The sequence below is a fragment of the Peromyscus californicus genome, unplaced genomic scaffold (genome assembly GCF_007827085.1).
Source record: "Peromyscus californicus insignis strain IS unplaced genomic scaffold, ASM782708v3 Scaffold_20__1_contigs__length_68692818, whole genome shotgun sequence".
Taxonomy (NCBI): Eukaryota; Metazoa; Chordata; class Mammalia; order Rodentia; family Cricetidae; genus Peromyscus; species Peromyscus californicus.
In genome coordinates this window covers 48,142,743-48,166,847 of record NW_026294503.1, presented here as the reverse complement: position 1 = coordinate 48,166,847, position 24,105 = coordinate 48,142,743, and the positions used below count along the sequence as shown (strand labels likewise).

Here is a 24,105-nt window from a genome sequence, read left to right as displayed (position 1 = left end):
CGGAGCTGCTGTTGCCTAGAAACAAAGCCAGGTTTAGAGGCGACGTGCCCTGCAGACACCAGGTTATGGGCCTCAGGCCTCCTGAATCATCCAAATATATTCCTGCATTTTTAGGCCACCATGTTTGAAGTCATTGGTTCCTGCAGGAGAGAGGGCTCCAGAGACTTTGTCCCCGAGTCAGTAGCTGCTTAGTGACGGTGGACGTGCCTGTTTGGGTCTGTCCACGTGTCCTCAGGCTTTATTCCCCCTGACCCTGGCTCTGCAGCTCTGAAGTCACCTGCTGCACACTGGTGATCCTCTTTCCCAGCCCAATTTCTCCATCCAAAGCTGACAGCTTATGCTCAGTGAACTGTCCTGGAATCCTGTCACTCTCAGCGGCTGGTACCCCACTCCATTTTTGCCTCTTGCCTTGGGTTTCTGGGATCTCAGTGCCCTCCTCTCTCACATGCATGTACACACACACACACACACACACACACACACACACACACACACACACCTACCTCTGAACTCCATCCAGGAACCAAGTTTTCTTGATTTTTATTACCTCATCTCTGTCACCCTGTCCCCTGTCACCTGTCCCCATTCCTCTATCTCCACACCCCTTCTCTCCCACTCCCTCCAGCCCCACCCTTCCCTTCAGAATGGCAAACCCGAGGCAGGGCAGGCCCCTACTTCTGGAACACCTGGTGGCACTCATGCAGTTTGTCAGCAGAGGTTGGGGACACTGAGCCCCCCAAGTGGACCGAGGGCATGGGCAGGAATGGCAGGCTCTTTCTCTGCAGAGGGTACCCCTCCTGCTGTGGTTATGGACTTGGCAGGCTGAAAACAAGTTGTTAGTCGACTCATCTCAACCAGAACCTCTTGGCCCATTTCCATTCTGGCCGGTCCCGTTGCTGGGCTACTCAGCCTGCTGGGTACCTTGCTTCAGGTGCGCCCCATGGGATCATTCTCTCTCTCTCCCCTTACCTCTGAATTCCACCCAGGAACTAAGTTTTCTTGATTTTCCCCACCCTATTGCTGTCTCTTCTGGCACGCTGTCCTGTTCTGTAGCTTGTCTGGGTCAACCTTTGTTGTAGACGTCAGGCCCTAGCAGTCTGGAACCGCCATAAACCATGTCAGGTAGTGAGTTGAGGGAGAGACCAAGAGGTGCCACTTTGAGAGTGGGGTGGGGAGGTCACCATGGGCTGCTCCAGGTAGAGAGAGCATGGGTGGGAGGCTCCTGGCCTCTGACATTGTGAGCTCTCTTGCTCTCTCTCAACACAGGGTTTCTCTGTGTCCTGGGTGTCCCTCTGTAGACCAGGCTGGTCTTGAACTCACAGAGATCCATCTGCCTCTGCCTTCCAAGTGCTGGGACATTGTTCTCAAGAAGAAAATGCTGAGAGCCAGGAGTCGGCCTGGTCCTCATAGCTTGGTAGTTATCCTGTTGGACATGGCTTCCCTGGGACTTTGGTTACCACACAAAGAACACCCTTCCAACATCCTGTGATTCTTTTCTTTCATTTTTTTAATTTTTAAAACAGTGTATTTTTATGTGTATGGGTGTTTTGCATGCATATATGTGCACCAGGCTCATGCATTGCCTGTGCAGGCCAGAAGAGGGCACTGGATCCCCTGGGACCAGAGTTATAGATGATTGTGAGCCACCATATGGGTGCTGGAAACTGGACCTCTGGAAGGGTACCCACTGCTCTTAACTACTAAGTCATGTCTCCAGCCCCTAATCCTATAATGCTAAAGTAGGTAACAGTATGACCACCATCCAAGCCTTGGATTGCCCCCTGCATCCCAGCTAGGCTAACAGGGACCACAGCTGGCTTACCAATCAGGCCCCAGCCTCTTTTCTGGGCTCCTGCTCTGTGGACAAGGTTGTAACAGTCCATCTGAACTGCCTGCCACCCACAGCACCACCCAAGAACAGAACCCTGACCTTACACTTTCTCCAAGCTTTATAATGACTATTCCAAGCCTACAGTGGGTCCCTCCTTGTACTGAGACACTCTGATTTCAGTCTGTGCCTTCTAACAGCTGTCAGTCATGAGCCTACTGCCCAGTGGTCTCTTAGGAAGAACAGGAAAAAACAAAAACCTTTAATGGTGCAACCTGGGAATATGGGATTTGGACACCGCTGAGTTTTAGGAGAGGTTGAATCCCTCCCCTGGTTGGCAGAACCCCAGTCTGATCTTAGCTTGCAGGTAGACAGATTTCTCCAGTCTGCAACTTCAGGGACTGGGAGGGGTGCATGATCAGTGGGGGATGGGATCTCAAGGCAGCCAGCTCTGGGCACTGTGCCACCCTCCACAGTGAGGTAGAGACCCACAGACCCATGTCACTAGACAGTGCTGTGGTATGGTTAATGACTTTTGCAAATGACATTCCTCAAAGCCTTCAGGGCACTAAATTAAACAAAAAAACTGCTAGCCTGAGAGGTACGTCACGTAGTCCAGGCAACAATTCCAACCCCCACAGAATCAATCATCCTTCACTGGACAGAGAGAGGGGTTAGGCTCCGAGAATGACGGGGACTTCTCGCAGGTCACATGGCTGCTGAAGGACGGAAGCCACTATGGAACTTCACCATCTGACTTCCTGAATGACTCTAGGCAGGAGGCTGCCGACATGAGGGAAAAGTAGAGATGGGGGCCAGCGGGTGACAGCGAGGAAATACCTGGTCACAACAGTGGCTGAACCTGGAGAATGGAGACGCTGGGGACTGTTAGCACTCTCTGATGGTGTATGAGTTGGAACTGAAAGACGAATGGGGAAGTTTAGTGCTAATGGCTTGGTGGCAGGCCCAGGCATCTACAGATCTGGGCCTTCCTTCCTCCTGCTTTGCTGTGTGACTGCAGACTAGTTACTAAGACTCTTGGAGCTGTGCTTCCTCATCAGCCAGATGGAAGTTAGCCTGTGCCCGCCTACCTCACATGGCCGAGGAAGGGAAGATGGAAGCGTTAAAGAGTGCTAGAACAGGCCTGGCTGTGGGGGTGCATGCCTTTAATCCCAGCGCTCGGGAGGCAGAGCCAGGCAGATCTCTGTGAGTTCGAGGCCAGCCTGGTCCACAGTGCGAGATTCAGGACAGGTACCAAAACAACACAGAGAAACCCTGTCTTAAAAAAAAGAAAGAAAAAGAAAAAAGAAAGAAGCCTCTGTGTGTGATTTATTTGGGAGCTGGGTGTCGGGCCCCCAAGAAAAGAAAACAAACAATAACACATCACCATGCCGTACTTTCAATTTTTTTTCATACAAGTTCAGTGGTTCAAACTCAGGTCATATGCTTGCACGGCAAGTACTACACTGAATGAATTCAGCTCCAGTGACTTTTTTCTTTTTCGGTACCTTTCAAGACCTTGATGCACATCCTCCTCTGTAGCCTGGGCTGGCCTCGAACTCACAGGATGCACATCCTCCTAAAGTTCCCAGACATCTGGGAACAAATAGTGCAGGCTCCAGGCCAGAGCAGCTGTGGGCTGTCTGGCGTGGCTTCTGGGCGCAGTGGTTTTTCAAGCTGAGCTCTGAATAACAGTGAATGGACAGAAAGAGCCTGGGAGACTAGAGAGTAGTATGGGATCATTTCATAAAGATGATGGGGGCAGATTATGCTTGCTGCTGGCTAAAGAATTTGGACCCTGGGACTAGAGAGATGGCTCAGTGATTAAGAGCACTGACTACTCTTCCAGAGGACCCGGGTTCCATTCCCAGCACCCACATGGCAGCTCACAACGGTCTGTAACTCCAAGATCTGACACCCTCACACAGACAGACATACATGCAGGCAAAAACACCAATGTACATAAAATAATAATAAATAATTAAAAAAAATAATTTGGACCCTCTCTGTAGGCACTAGGCAGCCATTGAATGTTTTTGATGAGCAAGAGGGACAAGATTGGTGTTCTTAGAGAGGTGGGTGAGAGTGTGGGTAGTGGTCCTGAGGATGCCCCTCAGTGAAGGCAGCTGGGGAGCCAAAGGTTTGAGAAGGGAGTTCCACCCGGGGAGATTGTGGATGTAGAAGAGAGACGGTAGTCCTCGGCTGCCAGCAGAGGGCAGGCGTGGAAAAGGGGTTGGCACCTTCGAAGAGATGACTTTCACAAGGGACTTACCGTGGAGAGGTCATTTGCTCACGGCTATAAAATAATACTGTTTCAAGGTAACAACCTAATGACCAGGAACTCAGCCAGCCTCAGTTCCCAGATCTTCTAATTAAGATGAAATTGGTACTTTCAGAGCTGAGCATAGTGGCTGGCACATGCCTGTGGTCCCAGCCCTCCCGTGAAGACAGGAAGTTCAAAGTCATTCATCCTTAGCTATATAACAAATTTGAACAAAATCATCTATAGGAATCTGGGCTTATAGGAGTTCTTCCCCAGCAAGCAGAAGAGTGGGATTTTTGTTTGTTTGTTTTGTTTTGTTCATTTTTCATTTTGTCAACCATGATGCAAGGGTCATTCGATACTTGGCCCAGCTGTGGACAAGGAGCCAGGTCTTTGCTTCTCAGACTCTAGGGTCAAGGGAACAGGTGAGAATGAACAGCTCAGAGGAAGGAGGGTAGGGAAGAGACCATGCCTGCTGCTGAGGGCTCAGGGTGTGACCAACTGTGTGAGATGGTCTAAGCTGGCTGCTGGACGCAGGTGACTCCTCCCTGTCCGGAAAGGACATGTGCTCCACAGTGCCAGAACTGCTCCAGGATCTCACAGGCTGAGTTGTTGAAGCTTGGTCCATTCTAGAAGGAAGGCCCGAGCTGCCCAGGACCTCCCTGGTCCTCATCCTGACCATCAGTGCCCTCTTCTGTTACTCCCTTCCCACACTCTACTCCCAAGGATTTCGGGTAGGTATATTTCATCTTGCAGTTGGCTTATAGTCCATCATGCAAGGAAGTCAAGCCAGGAACTCAAACAGGGCAGGAACCTGGAGGCAGGAGCTGATGCAAAGGCCACAGAGGGGTGCTGCTTACGGCCTTGCTCCTCATAACTTGCTCAGCCTGCCTTCCTATCGAACCCAAGACCACCAGCCCAGGGGTGACACCACCCATAATGGGCTGGACTTTTCTCTATTGCCAGCACATAGTAGTAGACATTCAATAAATGTGACTTCAAAGCCTGGACCCTGAAATGAAGAACCCCTGGAGGAATCTCTACCACCCCATGTCAATCTGGCTTCCCTGAGCCTGTTTCCTTGGGGAGGGCAAGTGACATGGGGAGTAACAGTTATGCCCGCTGTTTGGACAGGAGCACCGGCTGCACTTGTGCACTTGGGCCTGGGTCCAGGGCTTCTTGCCTCACTGCTATTCTTAGCAGAGAAAATGACGCACCTGCCCGTAGGAGCTGCCCTCTCCCTTCCCGTTGTCCCCTGGGCAGGCAGTTCCTAGACCCTGCCCACCGCCCTTGGCTTATGAAGAACAGCCGGTATGGCGGAGCCAAGAGAGGGTGTGCCCTGTGCTGGGAGAGCCCTGGGCTGAGTCATAGCCATAAAGCTGGGGGTGTGTCCTGGTGACACCAGATACCCACATCCGGCCTATCTCCTGTCTCCGCAGTAAGGGAGCTCAAACAGAAAGGCTTTGAGGGCTACAGGAAGCCGGGAGACAAGTGGAAAGTTTTGCCCAGCAGCTGCCCTGGCTTAGCAGCAGCCCACACCTGGCCTGGCTGGTCACTTGGACTGGAGTGGCTTTCCCAGTTGCAGATACAGCCAGCTCTTATAACATCTCCTTCCCTACCCATCTATGTCCCCAGTACTGGTTGATGCCCTACCTCAGGGCCACAGCCCACACTGATCCTCTTCCCGGCGTGGTCTTCCCTTCCCCCTACAGAATCCTGCTCTGCCCTAAGTCCCAATTAAAACACACTTGCTGCGGAGGCTTTCCGCCATCTTCTGGGAAAGCAGCATTGCTGTCCTCCCTACCCATCCTTGCCGTTCCAGACCTTGGAAGCCCCAGGCATGCCAATATCCAGGCCAGACTTGTCTTTCTGTCACCCTACCCTATGCCAAATAAATCATCTATCTTTCCCTACCCAAGCTTGGAGAGTTTTAAATTTTGTTTTTCTTTATTAACATTATTTTTAATTACATTATTTATGGGGGGGGGCCTCGAGAGTGTGTGGTCAGAGGACAGTTTTCAGTGTTAGTTCTCCTTCCTCTGTGTCTTCCTGAAATCGAGTTCAGGATGTCAAGGCTTGCACAGTGTCTTAGGGTTTCTATTGCTGTGAGGAAACACCATGACCAAAAGGAAGTTGGGGTGGAAAGGGTTTATTTGGCTGACACTTCCACATCACTGTTCATCAGTGAAGGAAGTCAGGACGGGAACTCGAACAGAGCAGGAACCTAGAGGCAGGAGCTGATGTAGAGGCCGTGGATGGGTGCTGCTTATTAGCTTGCTCATCATGGTTTGCTCAGCCTGCTTTCTTATAGATCCCAGGACCACCAGCCCAGGGATGGCATCACCTGCCATGGGCTGAGCTCTCCCATGTCAATCATTAATTAAGAAGATGTTCTATAAGCTTGCATATAGCCGGGTCTTATGAAGGCACTTTCTCAATTGAGGGTCCCTCCTGTCATGATTTTCGTATGTGTCAAATTGATATAAAATTAACCAGCACATACAGTAACTGTTATCAACTGAGAACTGAGCCATCTCACTGGCCCATCTTGGGATTTTTATTTATTTATTTTTGAGACAGGATCTTACATAGCTCAAAGTAGTTTTGAACTTACTATGTGGGTCGGGATGACTTTGAACTCCTACTTTTCCTGCCTTTATCTCCCAAGTGTCAGGATTAGAGGCATGCACCACCACATGCCTGAGTTTTGATTCCCAATTTTACTTTAAAAACTGTTTTTGAAAAAAAGTTCTTAGTATGTAGCCCAGGCTATCCTGGGATTCATGATCCTTTTGCCTCTGCCTCCCCAGTGCTAGGATTATAGTTGTGAGCATAGAGTACAGATATTTGGAGTAGTGGAAGGACCCTGTAGGAGGAGGTAAGGGTAGACTCACGAATTGGTCAAACTCCGTGGAAAACAACACAAACAATAGACCCTCCTGTGTGCTGTGCACTTTAGTCAATAGTGATACACTAGTACTGAGCAGTCATTTGCAACAACCATGCCCACTGACCTAAGATCTAAGTGATAGAGGTCATAGGGGTAGAAGGAAGATAAGAGGAGAGGAATGCAGGCCTGTGGGAAATCACCTCTATATGCCCTCCTTCACAACCTCTGCCCATCAGAGACAGGGTCTTGTGTAGCCTGGGGTGGGAGTAATCTTGCTACATAACCAAGGGTGACCTTGAAATTGTTCGTCCTGCCTCCGCCTCCTGAGTGCTAGGACTGTAGATGTCTGCCAACGTGCTCAATTTATGAGCGGCTGTAAATTGAAGGCTTTGTGTACGTAAGGCAAGCACTCGACTGACTGAGCTATGCTCCCAGCAGACCTCTGTGAGCTGGAGGCCAGTCTGATCTCCATAGTGAATTCCAGTATAGCCAGAGCTTTGTAGAAAGACCCTGTTCTAAAAAGGAGAAGGAAAAGGAGGAGGAGGAGGAGGAGAAAAAGAAGAAGAAGAAGAAGAAGAAGAAGAAGAAGAAGAAGAAGAAGAAGAAGAAGAAGAAGAAGAAGAAAACCAACAACAAAAATTAAAAACAATTTCTTTTACTTTTAATTGCGTGTATAGGTAGTATATGCATGTGAGTGTCAGTGGCCACAAAGGCCAGAAGAAAGTGTCTCCTGGAACTGGGGTTACAGGTGGTTGTGAGCTGCCAGACATGGGTACTGGGAACCAAACTCCGGTCCTCTACAAGAGTAATAAATGCTCTTAACCATCTCTCCAGCACCTCAACGGACCTTTTAAGAGAGCAATTTTAGGTTTACAGAAAAATCAGTGAGGGGGTTGGGCTCAAACTCACAGAGATCTGCCTGCCTCTGCCTCCAACATGCTGAGATGAAAGGCATGCACCACCACGTCCATCTATAGATCGTTTTTTCAAATATCCAGTGATAAAAGAAAAATCGCCTGTTTCTCTAGGGCATGGACAACGCTTGTTGCAGCCATGCCTGTGTCTTTCTCTGAGGACACATTCCCTCAACAGTCCCTTTCTTCCTTCCCCAGAGGCTTCAGCCATCACAGGTCTATGCTTTTGCTCAGTTTCCTATCATGGAATTCCTAGGTGCTGTGCATGCTGATCATGAGGGACATGGTATATACCCTCAAGGAGCAAACAGTTCTCAAAACATCATTTGGATGCTGTGCCGGGTTAGGAGATTTCGGTCAAGCTTAGTGATGATGGTATAGGGGGGCTCTTTAAGGCTTGGACAGAGCTGTCTAGATTCAGCCTAATTGGGGGGGCGCTTTGTTATGTAAATGTCGGTTGCTTTGCATGAAGCTCTGTCTGTCCCTGTGGGCTGCCCTATGGGTGTTGGGTCCCTGGCAGTCCTAGGCAGGGTCTGGCACCGGGTGTTAGCTCTCTGGGCACACTGCAGGAATGCCCTGACCTGTGATTAGCCAGGCCAGGCTTGGCAGAGGCTCTCCCTAGTGCCCACATAATACTCCCATCAGCCTTAATGAGTGCGCGTGCTGCAATCTGAAACCGGAGTCGCGACTGGAACCAGTTGCACAGAAAATAGAGCTGTCACAACAGGAAGGGTACATCCAGAGCCTGCCAAGGGACAGCTGGGATGGGGGGGGCGCTGGCCTGCTCTTCTGCCCCCCAGGCCACCTGGGAGCTTCTGGGAGCCAGTGGCCTAGAGGAAGGCTGCTGAGGTTAGTGTCCCCTGGATTTGGACCCTTCTGGTCTCCCCAGCCTTGGCCTTACCCTTGAAGGAGGATCGTGTCCTGGAACACCAACCCTTCACATTCCCATTGCTGGCCTCTCAAATATCTTCCAGATTGTGCTTATCTCTGGCTTCTCTCAGGACCCGATGTGCCCTGCTCTGACGTCTCCTTCCCTGCCCGCTCTCATCTTCCCGTCCGTTGCTCCAGCCAGCAGGGGCTGCTGGGAGGTGGGTGGTGTAGAAGGGGACCTGGCCTTCTGTGTCTACTGAATTCAATTACAGGGAGAGAGGAGAAAGGACATTGGAGAACTTGGGAGGTGGGGGCAAACTTGAAAGGGGTCTCTGACTACTAGGTGGGGGCCCTGGGGGCAGCTCTCCTGACTTCCCCAGACTTGACTTCCTCACCTTGGAAGGACGATAGGACCGGCTGTCATCTTTGCCGTCTTTTGGCTTTGTGGTTCTGAATCCCAGCTGTTGAATACATCTTCGTCCTGCCACTGTCTGTCACTGACTGACCAATAGTGGCCTCTGGTGTGAAATCTCACTCTGTGATTTTTTTTTTAAGACGTATTTATTTTTATGTGTTTTCCCTGCCTGTATGCATGTACGTCAGGTACGATGCCTGGTGCCCTCAGAGGTCAGAAGAGGGCATCGGATTCCCTGGAACTGAGCGATGAATGGTTTTGAGCCACCGTGTGGGAACCCAATCCAAGACTTCTGCAAAAACAAGTGCTCTTAACCACTGAGCCACATTCACTGTGCCGGCACCTGAGGAGGAGGAGGAAGAGAGGAATCCACCATCGCATGATTCTGACCACGTAGAGTGGGGCTCAGCTCTAGGTCACATGACTGAAACCCATCGGCATCTCATCCTGCTGGGGCCCATGGTCCTTGTCCTCTCTTCCTCTTTTTTTTTTTTTTTTTTTTTTTTTTCCTTAGGTAGGTTTCATGTATCCCAGGCCAGCCTTACCTTAAACTTGATATTTACCCAAGGATGGCCTTGAACCTGTGATCCTCCGGCTTCCACCTTCCAAATGCTGGGATTACAGGAATGAGAGACCATGCCTGGTTTATGTAGTGTTGAGGATCGAACTCGGGTTTTGTGTGTACTAGGCAAACACCCCACCAAGGGAGCCACATCCTCAGCCTCAGAAATCTTTCTTTCTGTGTATCTGTATGTATGTGGTGTGTGTGTGTGTGTGTGTGTGTGTGTGTGTGTGTGTGTGTGTGTAGTGTATCTGTATCTGTGATGTGTGTGTATATATGTGTGTGTGTGTTGTATCTGTATCTGTGTGTGTGTGTGTGTGTGTGGTATATCTGTGTGTGTGTGTGTGTGTGTGTGTGTGTGTGTGTGTGTGTGGTATATCTGTATCTGTGTGTGTGTGTGTGTGTGTGTGTGTGGTGTATCTGTGGCATGTGTATGTGTGTGTATGTGTGTGTGTGTGGTGTATCTATATCTGTGTGTATATGTGTGTGTGTGTGTGTGTGTTGTATCTGTATCTGTGTGTGTGCGTGTTATATCTGTATCTGTGTGTGTGTGTGTGTTGTATCTGTATCTGTGTGTATGTGTGTGTGTTGTATCTGTATCTGTGGTATATGTGTGTGTGTGTGTGTGTGTGTTATGTGGGTGTCAGTCCTTACCTTCCAGCTTACTTGAGACAGGGTATGCTTGTTGTTTGCCGCTGTGTATGTGTGATGGACTAGCTGGCCTGAGAGCTTCTAGGCATCCTCCTGTGTCTGCCTCCCACAGGAGCACTGGGATCGCAGATGCTCTTTGCCTTGTCCAGCTGGCATGTGGGTCCTCGGGGCTTATGGGGCAATACATTTTACCCACTAGCCATCTCCCTGACCCAGGTCCATTATCTTCCCCAGAACTAGAGGGAAATGGTGGGTGCCATAAGCAGGCATTCATGCATGCAGAGTTGTTTAACCTTGGAGTGGAAGCTAGCTGTGGTGGCACAGGCCTTTAATCCCAGCACTTGGGAGGCAGAGGCAGATTTCTGAGCTCCAGGACAGCCAGGGCTATACAGAGAGACCTTGTCTCAAAAACAAAAGCTAAAACAGAACTAAACGAAACACCCTGGAGTTGGCCTCACTGGCTTGCTGCCCGCACAGGGCTGTTTGAGGTGGAATGTGGGTGCTCAGTAGTCTCAGTCTGGGTGGAGGCTTCTGAGGAGAGAGGAGATGAAGGTCGGAAAGGAGCTGGGAGGGACAGAGGCTGTGGGAGTGGGAATGTAGATGATAGGGCAGGGCAGACAAGCTGGAGGAAGAGGAGGTGATGGCATCTCTCTGGTGGGAGACAGCAAACAGGTGGTGCTGGCTTAGCCGGGCCAGCTCTGTCCACTCTTATGAGGCATGGAGTGGGGGTGAGAAAAGGGAGGCGGGGACCTCGGCTGCTGGCTCTGCCCCGGTACAGGCCAGGAAGTGGCTCTGGGGCACAGATGCATCCTGGCACGGGCTGGCACCCAGCACCAGTGGGTCAAGCCTTTACTGCCTGGTGGGCATGGTACTAGGCACTTTCCATGTATGCAGAACTGTGTTCAGCAGCCACCCTGAGAAGGAAGGCTGGGCTGGGCTTGTTCTCCGGATCAAACAAGTCTGCAGATGCTGAGAGGTGACAGGCTTGCCCGAAGTCTCCTGGCTTAGAAGAGATTCCTGGTGGGGGAGGCTTTGGAATTCACCTTTGTCCCAGAATGGCAGTTGAACTATTGGGCATGGGCTTATTGCACAATTTTCTCTTACTCTCTCTCCTTCCCCCTCCCTGCCTTCCTTCTGTAAGGTGTCCTTGCTCATTAGAGAATATGTGGGAGATGAAAACGTCGATTTGAGAACAAACACCTGGCCTGCCTCCTGTTGCCATGCTGCGGCAATGTTACCTGGAGCTGCCCGACAAAGGACCACAGCCTCCACCTGGGTGGCTGAAAACAATGATGTTTACTCTTCTGCAATTCTGGAGGCTTAAAATCAAAGCGCTGGCGGGGACAGATGATAAGGAGCTGCACGGGAGAGGGAGGGTGACCTGCCAGCACAGATTCCATTCTGAATCCCAGGTGTCGTTTTACGACTTGCAGGCTCCATATCGGATGGCCTGAAGAGCATCCACTGCCATGAAAGAATGTGAGGAGATTGTTCTAGACATTTTTTTTTTTAATGTGTGTGTGTGTGTGTGTGTGTGTGTGTGTGTGTGTGTGTGTGTGTGTGTACACCATGTGTGTTTGGGTGCCCTCAAAGATGGTGTGGGATCCCATCTTACAGGTGGTTGTGAGTTACCCAGTGAGGGTGTTAGGAATAGAACTCGGATCCTCTAGAAGAGCAGGAATCACTTAACTGCTGAGCCATCTCTCCATCCTCTGATACTTTAAGATAGACCCACACTGTAGCTCAAACTGCTCTCAACCCAACCCGGCTATGTAGTGGAGGCTGACCCTGAATTCTTGATCCTCCTGCCTCCACCTCCCAAGCATGAGGATTATAGGTTTATACTACCACTCTTGACGGCTGTTGTTGGAGGTAGAGTCAGGCTGAGGAGTTCAGGGGGGCTTTGAACTCTGGTTCCTCCTGCCTCCACTTGTGTGGTGCTCAGATTAAGGTGTGCACCACCGTGGCTAGCTCCTCGGGGGATTTCTATTTTTATCTTTTATCAAGTAAAGTCTGGGTCTTGTTGGGTCTTCATTCAAGTCTTACTTGGTCCAGTTTGGCATAGATGGTAACATTGTACTAGAGGCCCTCCGCATGGGTTTTCCACTTAGTAGAGATTAGAGTTTCCATCAGGATCTGTGCCCTGAAAAGTAGTCCGGAGCTGAGATGCGTGGTGGAGCACACATTTAAATTTCTCGGTAATGCCAGCTCCTGGGAGGGAGATGGAGGCAGGAAGGTCAGGAGTTCGAGGTCATTCTTGGTTATATAGTGAGTTCTGGTCAGTTTCAGCACCTGGCGACGGTTTAGTGTTGTTGTTGTTGTTTAGAAGGTGGTGACAAGACTCAGCTGGTCCAAGTGCTTGGTCTCTAGTCTGATGACCTGGGCTTCATCCCCAGGACCTACAAGGTGGAAGGAGTGGACTTTCTCCCGTGGATTGTCCTCTGCCCTTCACACTTATGCTGTGGGATGCATGCACACATACCGGTTAATGGAAAAAAAAAAAAAAGAAAGAACCAATCGGGGATTGTGTGCAAGAGGAATGAGAGTGGTTTATCAAGTGCTGGTCACACCTCCTTAAGGCTAGCCCGCTCACAGGCTGTGCGGTGTCCCTCTGCCTTCGGGCCGATTCGGGCAAGTGGCCCACAGCACGTGAGAGTGGAGTGTTGTACCTGCCTGTACAATTAAGTATGAGTCTACATGCACAGGCCAAAGGACAAACCACCTCCGCAAGTGAGGGCGGGGTGACTGCCTCCTAATCAGTGACACATTCATTGCACACATTTGGCAGGAGTGTGCTTCATTCCTGGGTAGATCCAGGGATGGCCCCAACAGTTAACCCTCTGGTGTCTCCAAAAATCTTAACTATTTGTGAGTGGGTGCTGGAGATGGAGCCAAGGGTCTTGTGCGCTGAGTCACATCCTTACCTTCCAATCCTCTGTGCGTGTGCGTGTGTGTGTGTGTGTGTGTGTGCGTGTGTGTGTGTGTGTGTGTGTGTGTGTGTGTGTGTATCCATGTGTGTATTCAAGTGCCTTGATCTTTGTATGCATGTATGGAGGCCAAGAGACTAACTTTCTCTCTCACTCTCCAAAGCTTATTTATTTATTTGTCCATTGATATTTGTTTGTTTATTTTTTTATTTGAGACAGAGTCCCTCACTGTATCTGGGGCTTGCTTTCAATTAGACTGTCTGGCTGGAAAGGCCCCCGGAATCTTTCTAACTCCTTTCTCCCAGCACTGAGATCACACACACATACTGCTCCATCTGGCTTTTCAGATGGTTTCTGGGACTCGGAACTCAGATCGTCACGTTTGTGCCGTAAGCACTTTACCCACCGAACCATCCCTCCTGCTGCCAATCCCCATTTAAAATATAAAAGCTGAGTGGAGTCTGGTAGTGCATACCTTTCAAATTCCAGCACTTAGGAGGCAGATCTCTGTGAGTCTGAAGCCAGCCTGGCCTACATAGTGAGACCCTGAGCCAAACAAATAAAAGCGGAAGTAGTTTTACAGACTATAGAGATCCTGGGACATATTCAGCACTCACAGGCCACACCAGGTCATCTTGAGAGCAAGGCGGGCTTAAACTCACTAGTCCTGGTTTTCCTGGACTTATCTGTTTTGCAGCTGAGAAAATTGCACCCCAAAGAAGGGAAGGAACTTGCAGGGTGGGGTGGCTGTTCACTGCCAAGCTACCCTCCCTGCCCATGCATCCTTGCTCCTCGCATGCCTGAAATGCTCCAGCCAAGAGGAACCCCTTTCTCCCTGTAGGGCTCATTGCTTTCTGGGAGGTCTTTGCTCTCTGTCATATTCTACCCATTTGGGGCCAGTAAAATGTTACTGTGTTGGTGTCCCTTCCTAGTCTCTGCTAGGTTCACCAAACACACGAGGGCTGCCCCACATCCTCTTCTTTGGTTTTGTTGAGACAGGGTCTCACTACATATTTCTACATATGTCCTGGAACTCACTATGTAGACCAGGCTGGCCTTGAATTTACAGAGATCTGCCTACTTCTGCCTCTTATTTTTGTTTTCCAAGACAGGGTTGCTCTGTGTAGCTTTTGGAGCCTGTCCTGGAACTCACTCTGTAGACCAGGCTGGCCTCGAACTCACAGAGATTCACCTGCCTCTGCCTCCTGAGTGCTGGGATTAAAGGTGTGCACCACCACCGCCCAGCGTACTTCTGCCTCTTGAGAGCTGAGATTAAAGGCATGCAAACCTTGCCTGGCTATCTCTACTTATTCTAAACTTTGTAATTACTGGGACTATTTTACCAGCAATACAGTTCCTCTAGGTGTTTTATTTACTTATTTATTTATTTATTGAAAACATTTTGGTCACTGTGAAAATATGAGGGTTTTCTTTGGGGGAGGGTTGAGACAAGGTCTCACATAGCCTAGGCTGGCCTTGAATTCTCTATGTAGTTGAGGATGACTTTGAACTCCTGATCTTCCTGTTTCTACCTCCTAAGTCTGAGATTACAGGCAGACACCACTCTGTCCAATCTAAAACTTGTTTTTATTTTGTTTTACTTTATTGCATTTTATTTATTTAGTGTGTATGTGCAGCTATGAGCTATGCACATACTATGGCATATTATTGCATTTTATTTACTCTGTGTGTGTGTGTGTGTGTGTGTGTGTACCCATGCATATACTACAGTATACTTGTAAAAGTCAGAGGACAATTTGCAGGGGTTCTGTTCTCTCCTTCCATGTAGGACATGGGAATCAAACTTAAGACTTAGGCTGGGCAGCGAGTGCCTTTGCCAGCCCCTTGAAAGTATGTTTTAACCCAGACTTTTTAATCCAGGCTGTGTTGTATAAAATGGCTAATAAAGGACTAACTCTGTCATCCTCTGACCCCGATAGCTCTGTGACAGTGGGTTCCTTGTGTGGGAAGGATGGGGCAAAGGGGCGTGGGTGTGTGGTCACTCTGCTCAGACACAGGGCAATCACAGCTGTAGACCAAGCGCCATTCGCCAAGCACTTACTCACGGCTCTGAGAGGCTGGCTCTGTCTTCCATCCCGGCTGCAGACCAGGACACAGAGGTGCTTCTGTGACATCTGGAAAATCTTTTGTTTGGAGAGGGGCAAAGGTAGAAGACCTGTTGGATATGAATAAAGGGGGCTGGGACAGAACTGTGAGACATCTACAGCTGACAGAGGAGGTATCTGGTTGGTGGGCGGTGCCGGTCTTGATGCTTCTCTGTGGTTTCCAGTGTCCAGGTGACCCTAGACTCACCAGTGTTTGGTGTGAAGCAAGATTATTCAAGTGTGTAATAGGGACAGGTGTGATGATTAGACAATGATGAAGAGATTGCTCCTGTTAGAGTCCCTGGGAGGAACTTTGGATTTCCAGGGACAGCTGCACCATCAGCGGACCTTACCCAGACTAGCCTCAAACTCAAGATCCTCTTGTCTCAGCTTGAGTATTAGGATGATGTGTGTGTATGTGTGTGTGTGTGTGTGTGTGTGTGTGTGTGTGTGTACTTACTTCCACACAATTGAGCTTCAACACTGTGTTTTCTCTTGTGTGTATATGTGTGGTATGCATTTGTGTGCACATTCACATGTGCATGCGCATGCCTGTGAAAACCACAGGTTGTCATCGGGTTATCTTCCTTGTTGGATTTGCTCCCCATTCACTGAGGCAAGATCACTTGTTAAACCTGGAGCTTCCTGATTCAGCTTAGTCAAGTCCTGACTCTTCAGGCAGGCCATGCCTGCTAGGCTTCTGTGTGGGAGCTGGGGGTTCAAACTCTATCTAGTCTGTGGCAAGTGCTTTAACCACTGGGAACCTCCTCAGCCCTTATTTATTTTTATTTATTCATTTATTTATCTATTTTGGTTTTTCGAGATAGGGTTTCTCTGTGCAGCTCTGGTTGTCCTGGAACTGGATCCATTGACCAGGTTGGCCTCGAACTCAGAGATCTGCCTGTCTCTGGGACTAAAGGTATGTGCAACCACGGCCCGGTTTATTTTCATTTTTTAAGACAGGGTCTTATATAGCCCAAGTTGGGCTTGGACTTCCTAAATAGCTGGGATGACCTTGAACTCCTGACCCTCCCGTTCTGTCTCCCAAGTGCTATGCTACCGCACCTGCCTTTTCCATTTAGTTTTGTTTGCAGGGAGGTCGAGGCAGGGTCTAATTATGTACCTTGAACTTTCAATGATTCTCCTGTCTCTGCCTCCCCAAGTGCTGGGATGATAGGCATCTATCATCATATCTAGCTTCATTTACTCATTTGTGGGAGTGTCTTGTGCTGTAAGGGCTATTTATTCTTTTTCTTTCTTCCAATTAAGAGTCTTACTCAACAGAGTTAAGTTCCAGGCTGGCCTGGAAGTCCCTGCCATTCTTCTGTGTCAGCCTCTTGAGTACTGGGATTACAAACCACTACCCACCCCTACTCACTCCTTACTCCACACAGTACCGGGAAAATTGCCTGCTGTCAGTTTCTCGGACCCTCCCTCGGGCATCTCCCACTGTGTGAGGCAGTGCTGAGGAAGTTATTAACCATTCTGACTCATTATCATTTCCCTCTGCTCCCGGGCTAACGCCTCATCAGGCAGGGCTACTGTGAGAACCAAAATGTCGGTGCATTGCCTGGTGCCCTGAGGGCCCTATCTTTGTCCTCTGGAGGGAAGTTTCCCCACCCCACTTCCTCTTCTTCTTCTTTTTTTTTTTTTTTTTTTTTTTTTTTTCGAGACAGGGTTTCTCTGTGTAGCTTTGCGCCTTTCCTGGAACTCGCTTTGGAGACCAGGCTGGCCTCGAACTCACAGAGATCCGCCTGGCTCTGCCTCCCGAGTGCTGGGATTAAAGGCGTGCGCCACCACCGCCCGGCCTTTCTTTTTTGTTTTTAAGACAGGGCCACGCAGCCTTGGCTAGCCTGGAAAACACTATGTGGACCACAGTAGCCACGAATGCAAAGACATCCGCTTGCCTCTGCCTCCTGATGCTGGGATTAAATGCGTGCGCTACTTCCAATGATTCTCCGGTCTCTGTTCACTCCTGTCTCTGTCCCCAACCACTCCTGGCTTGGAGGAAACTTTTTATATAAAAAAGAATTATGTGTATGTTTGTTTGTTTGTATGTCAGCACCACATGAGTGACTAGTGCCCACAAAGGCCAGAAGAGGGCGTCAGATTCCCTGGACTGGAATTACAGACCGTGATGAGCCGATGAGCCGCCATATGGGTGTTTGGAATGGATAGAATCCGGGTCTTCTGGAAAAGCAGCAAGCTCTCCAGATCTGGGGAAACTTTCTGAAAGTCCACCTGAATCTCCAGTCAGGCACGGCAACGCTCCTAGGTGCTAGGAAAACCACAGTACTCTGACCCGCCTAAGGAAGTCCTACCGCCGGGCAGCTCCCGGGGAGTGACCCATGCTGGCCTTTCTGCGGCTTAAGTAGGCGCTCCTCGTTTGACTGACAGGGGAGGCCGCTAATACTCACCCAGGAAAGTCCCCTTGAGCGTGCTTGGGGGCGTGCCGCCTCTGCGTTGGTCTGTCCAATCCGAAACGCGGACGGGGCCGAAGGGCGGGGTCTGAATCCCGGCAGCCAATAGGGCGAGCACAGCGGGCGCGGCGGGGGCGGCGCGGTCTGGGCTGGCGGCAGAAGCGGCCGCGGCGGGTCTGGGCAGGGCCGGGCAGCGCGGCTGGAACGGTGCGGGAAAGGGGTCGGAGTCGCAGCCCGGCCGCGCCGGCGTGCGTAGCGGGACCCGAGGAGCGCGGCAGCCGAGGTGAGGGGTGCGCCGCGACGGTTGGGACGCGGGTCGGTGGCCGCGCCTACCCCTGTCAGGCCGCGCCGGGGCCGAGCGCGCGCGGGGCCGCGCCGCTCGAAACTTCTAGTCCGCGCGCGAGGGGCCACGCGCCGGCGGGCGGAGCCGGGGAGGCCCGAGGGGCGGCCGGAGCGGGCGGGACCCACGCGGACGCACTCCGGGGGCCGCTGTGCGGACCGCCTTCCATTTCCGTCCTTCCCACACTCGGGGTCCGCGGTGGTGAGAGCCAAGCCTGCCTGGTGGACATGACCCAGGGGCGTATGGCGAGACAGGAAAGGCTGGTTGCTGACCTTTTTGACTTTCATAGTTTTCTAGACTCATTGGACCCGAGTGTCAACTACCTCTCTCCTCCCGTGGGGTCCAAAGCCACCTTCTTCTCTCCCCCAAGACTCCAGACTTGGAGCCCCCCGCTCTGAGGAGGTCGGCTTTTCTTTTTTTCAGGAGTGGGTCAGAGGGGCTGGCCGGGGATCCCACGGCCTGAGAGATTAGACCTGGAAGTGGACACGCCCCGGGGATGCTGCGTTCTCGTTGGGTCCTCAAGGGAAGAGGGCTTTGGTCCGGGGTGTGTTCACCATTCCTGGCCCTTGCCGTCTTTCCTTGACCGCAGCTGTCCTGAGGTTTTGTGATTAAGGGGAGTAGGTTGCTGACGGTCTCCAGGACTACTCATTACGCTGTTTAACAAACACGCCTGCTCCGTCCTGATGTAAATCTGTTTAATCCCGAGTGGTGGTGGATGTGAGCTCACACCTTCCTCCCCCACCGCAGGTTTTTCAGTTTGCTTATGTTCTGTGCTTGCGCCCCTGGGATGGGCTTGGAGCCCCTCCCGAGGGGCTCATCCAGGTGGGCAGTGTTCTGTGTTAGCCTCCCCCTTCCATCGTGGGACATTTGGATTCGCTTTTTCACAGAAGCACTGAATTGGGCCAGTGTAGTTGGGATTCTTTTGACTTATTTGGAACACTCTAGTCTGTGCATTTACACTTAACTGTAGTTTGGCAGTCTCCTTGTTGAAGCTGCGCCCCTTGAGCCGTGAGGCCACTACATGAACAACTTGTGTGATGTGTGTTTCTTTTCCCTGTGGTCTGGAGGCTTTAAAGAAACTGACCTTTAGGCTGATGGGTACTTATTACTTGGGAAAATAACCCAGCACAGAGGAGTAGAAGACTGATTAGATCTCTTCTCTCTATGCAGGATTACCCCCCCCCCCCCCAAGACAGGGGACAGGGTTTAGTACTGGCTGTCCTGGAACTCTATCTGTAAACCAGGCTGGCCTCGAACTCGCAGAGATCCGCCTCCTGAGTGCTGGGGTTTAAAGGCATGCACCACCACTGCCCAGCAACTGTGCAGGATTTTAAAGAGTAACTACTCACTTGAATAGAAATGGTATTTTAGTTCATGTGTTTTGGGAGCTAGAACTTGTTACTTCTGAACATAATAATTAATCCAAGAGTGTGTGTGTGTGTGTGTGTGTGTGTGTGTGTGTGTGTGTATAAGATCTAGGTTTCCATCCTGCCTGATAGAGGCTTTCCTTTGGTACTGAGTGCCAGCACAGATTTCTGATGGCTGGGCATTTTCTAGGGGGTGTATAGGATGATTTGCCCTTAGGTCTTGAGGGTTTTTTGTTTGTTTTGTTTTATTTTTAGACACAGGGTCTCACTATTTTAGACCAGGCAGGCTTGAAACTCACAGAGATTAAAGGCATGTAATACTATACATGGCCACCGTTAATCTTTTTATTCTTTTCTCTTACCTGAAAGTCCATGTTGATGGGTTAAGGCCTGATTCCTAGGCTTCCTGCATCTGAAAGTGGTCATCACTCGATCCTTGCAGGAGGTTATGGAATATCAAATAATAGTAGTAAAATTACCAACTGTCGTGGCATCTTGTGAAGCATACCCAAGTGCTCTCTGGTCAACCTCATCTGAAGCCCAGGTGACTGGCCTGCCCTATCTACCATCCCATTATACTTGGCTTTCTGGAGGCCACTCTTTAGATTATGTAGGTAATAACCATGTTCACATGAGCTGTAGTGCCTGCTCAGTTTTTTTCCAGTTTGGAACCACAGCTGCATACCTGAAGGCAGTAGAGGGAGGCAGGGCTTAGTTACCTAGTTGATTTGCATTCTAGGGACAGAGTCCTTTATGGCCTCTGCACATCCTCCTCACACCTGAAAGTAGACCTGAGAGCATGGTCTAAGTGGGCCTTAACTTGTTCCTGATGCCTCTTAGTGGTGGTCTTCGAGATGACTGTTTGAGAATGTTTTCTGATTTTTAATATTTAGATGGTTGTGCTGACTAGAGACCATCTTAGGTCTCCTAGGGCTGGTTGATGGCTCAGTCACTAAAGCATGTAATGTTCAAACATGTCACCTGAGTTTGAGCCCTTAGCCAAAAAAAAAAAAAAAATGGTGGGGGTAGGGAGATGACTCAGTGGCTAAGAACATTTGTTACTCTTACAGAGGACCTGGGTTTCATTCTCAGCACCCACATGGTACCAGTTATCTGTAACTCCAGTCCCAGGAGATCCTACACCGTCTTCGAGGGCACCAGGCATGTACATGGTGCATGTACATAAATGCAAGCAAACATTCATACACATAAAATTAAAAAATCTTAAAAAAAATAAAGTGGACAATGATCAAGGAAGGCACCTGACCTCAACCTATGGCCTGCACACATACATACACACACACACACACACACACACACACAGACACACACACACACACACACACACACACACACACACACACACACACACACAGTTTCTCTGTGTAGTTTTGGTGCCTCTCCTGGAACTCACTCTGTAGACCAGGCTGGCCTCAAACTCACAGAGATCTGCCTGCCTCTGCCTCCTGAGTGCTGGGATTAAAGGTGTGCACCACCATTGCCTGTCAAGGTTTGCATTTTTTAAAGAACATTTATTGTGTGCATGCGTGTGTGCGTGTGCGTGTGCGTGTGCGTGTGTGTGTGTGTGTGTGTGTGTGTGTATGTACAGCTGTAGGAGTTAGTTCTTGTCAATTCTCTCCTTCCACCCTGGGGATTCTGGGGATTGAACACTGAGGTTGTAAGGGTTGATGGCAGGTGCCTTTACCTTCTGAGCTGTTCACCGAACACCTGCTGGTGTTTTTCTTTACCTGCCCCCCCCCCCCAGCTTTCCTCCCCCTCAGTGCTGGGGATGGAACTCTGTGTGCCACATGCTAGGCAAGCAGTTTACCACTAAGTTATGCCTCTACCTCATTTAAAACATTTCAGTCTTAAAGGTATTCACACATTTCTTGGGCCTAGGCACTGCACTAGATAGAGAAGGAAATACAGCAACGTTGTATAGTGGTCACAGCTATCAGAGTCCTCAGGGCCGCCTCACAGAGGAACCTTGTTGGAACATTGAGGCAGGGTCTGAGCTGGAACTTACTGTGTGGCCATCCATGGCCTCAGAATCAAGGCAATCTTCCTGCCTCAGCCCTTCAAGTGCTGACATTTCAGGCTCGAGCCACTACATCTGCTGTCATGTAATTTTTCTCTCTTGCTAAAATACCAGCTGGCAGAGTGGGAGATGGATGGGACCAGAAGCCTGGGCTTTTTCTAGCCTTTTGTCTGCTAACTCTGAGGCTAGGAGGCTCTGCAGATCTCAGGGTCTCAGTATTTATATTTGTAAGATGGAGGGCTTAGAAATTCTTAACCTTTGAAATTCTGAGAAGAGTTGTGAGACACCCTCTCCCCCACCCCAGGAAAAGAAGCACACGTGTGAACAACTTGGGGCCAGCATCAGGGTAAGGACTGCCACACTCCAGCCCTAAGCTGTCTCCCTCCTGACGACGTGGTGGGGTGGTGAGCACAGCCTCTAAGCTGTCTCTCCCCTCAGAGAATCTGTAATCCTATTTCCCCTGTCATCTTGGAGCTAATAATAATGGTGACTTACATACATGGAGGGCACACATTCCGAAGGTTTGTCCCCCATTATTTTGTATTCAGACATGTGAATTGTGGTACAGAAAGTGGTATCAGACCTGGCCATTGCTTTGTAGAGTCCATTCTGGGTCCAGAACTTGGGCTCCTAGATGCCATCTTGGGGTTTTTCCATTAGGTTCTGCTTCCTTGGTGATTGTCATGATGAGTTGTTAGCATCATAAATATCCCAGAATGTCACTTGGAGAAGTTTTGTTTGTCCACTGAAGGACTGTTTTTCCTTTGGAATTTGAATCCTAAATACCTTTCTATTTTGAGGATGAAGAACTTGTTTTATTTTTTTAAAATGTTCTTTAGCCTTTATTTTTTATTTTATGTGAATGAGTATTCTGCCTATATGTGTGCCTATACACCATGTATGTGTTGGATCCCCTGGAACTGGAGTTACGGACAGTTATGAGCTGCTGTATGGGTGCTGAGAATTGAACCCATGTCCTCTGGGAGAGCAGCCAGTGCTCTTTCTTACTGGTGATCCATCTCTAGTCCCCTTGTTTTTGTTGTTTAGCCTTTTTCAGAGGAGAAAATTTGTAGGATTTGAGTGTTTTGGGCAGACTTATTTAATGTTTATTGATTAAAGAGTATATTTAAATGATTACTTCTCAGTTGCTTAGCACTTGAGAAAGCTGTGAAGTAAATAAATGTTAAGTGGAAATTAGAAATTGAAATCAGACCTGGTGGTGCATGCCTTTAAATTTCAGCACTTGGGAGACAGAGGCAGGCGGCTCTCTGTGAGTTGGAGGTCAGCCTGGTCTACAGAGTGAGTTCCAGGACAGTCAAGGCAACACAGTGAGACACTGTCTTGGAAACAAAGAAAATCTCAAATCATGGAGTTGACCTATCCAAGTATGTCCTCATTGATGAGATACTCCCTGCACTAGACTCCCCAAGTAATTTGAAGTTGGATTGTGTTGAATTGTGTTGGTGACTGTGTAGCTAGAGTTTTCCTGCCTGGCCCACAGTCAGGACAAATCTCTCTCACCTGTCAGTCCCACAGCCTCTCAGACCCGACCAAGTAAACACAGAGACTTATATTGGTTACAAACTGTATGGCTGTGGCAGGCTTCTTGCTAACTGTTCTTACAGCTTAAATTAATCCATTTTTATTAATCTATACCTTGTCACGTGGCTTGTGGCTTACCGGCATCTTTACATGTTGTTTCTCATCATGGCGGCTGGCAGTGTCTCTCTGACTCAGCCTTCCACTTCCCAGCTTTATTTTTTTCTTTGTCCCGCCTACACTTTCTGCCTAGTCAATGGCCAATCAGTGTTTTATTTATTGACCAATCAGCAACACATTTGACATACAGACCATCCCACAGCACTTCCCTTTAAAAAGGAAGGTTTTAACCTTTACACATCTCCAAAGTTAGCTTGGTATATTTGGGAATTTGGGCGTAGTTTCTCTTACTACTTCCTGCTGGAGGGGAGCGCTGTATCTTATGGGGACACAAAGAAAATTTTAGGATCATGGAGTTGTCCGTGAGGCTGTATCGTCTGAGCCAGTTGCCTTGAAACCATTCTGGATGTTGAATCATCTGGGCCATGGTGTCATCAGAGACCTTTCAGGGGGTCTTGGCTGGTCAAACCTGATGTATCTTAATCTGGAACAAATCCATAGCCTCTGGCTTTCTGTGGAAACAAAAGCAGAGCCTCCTTTCCAAAGCAGCATATCCTTACATCCAAATTTTGAAGTCAAGGTACCTTTAAAATATACATTTTGGCATAACTCAACAGCTTTTGTAATCAAATGTTTTTCTTTAGTTACGAATATCAAAGAGAACATAATCCAGATTCTCTGTGTGGTAGCCATCTTTACGTGGCTTATTTTTTTATATTAGCTTGAACCTATTGCTTTAAACTGTAGCTTTCTAAGCCTGAAACGGCGCTGGCGCTGCTGGCTCTGCCCACTTCAGCTTCCCAACATGGCGGTGATACATTTTCCGCCAGCTCTGGGAGCCATCAACTCTCAGAAA

The 24,105-nt window shown here is 49.4% G+C and overlaps 1 protein-coding gene across 3 annotated transcripts in view; it reads left to right on the top strand.

The window, feature by feature from the left end:
* The first annotated feature begins 17,984 nt into the window (after positions 1-17,984).
* Positions 17,985-24,105, top strand: part of Pacsin2 (protein kinase C and casein kinase substrate in neurons 2) — a 107,092-nt gene continuing 100,971 nt past the window's right edge. Inside the window, exon 1 of one of the 3 annotated variants that reach the window (XM_052748483.1) lies at positions 17,985-18,128. The gene's annotated coding sequence lies outside the window, so the exon portion shown is untranslated. The remainder of the gene's footprint in view (positions 18,129-24,105) is intronic. The other 2 variants (XM_052748480.1, XM_052748482.1) reach the window with 2 other exon arrangements.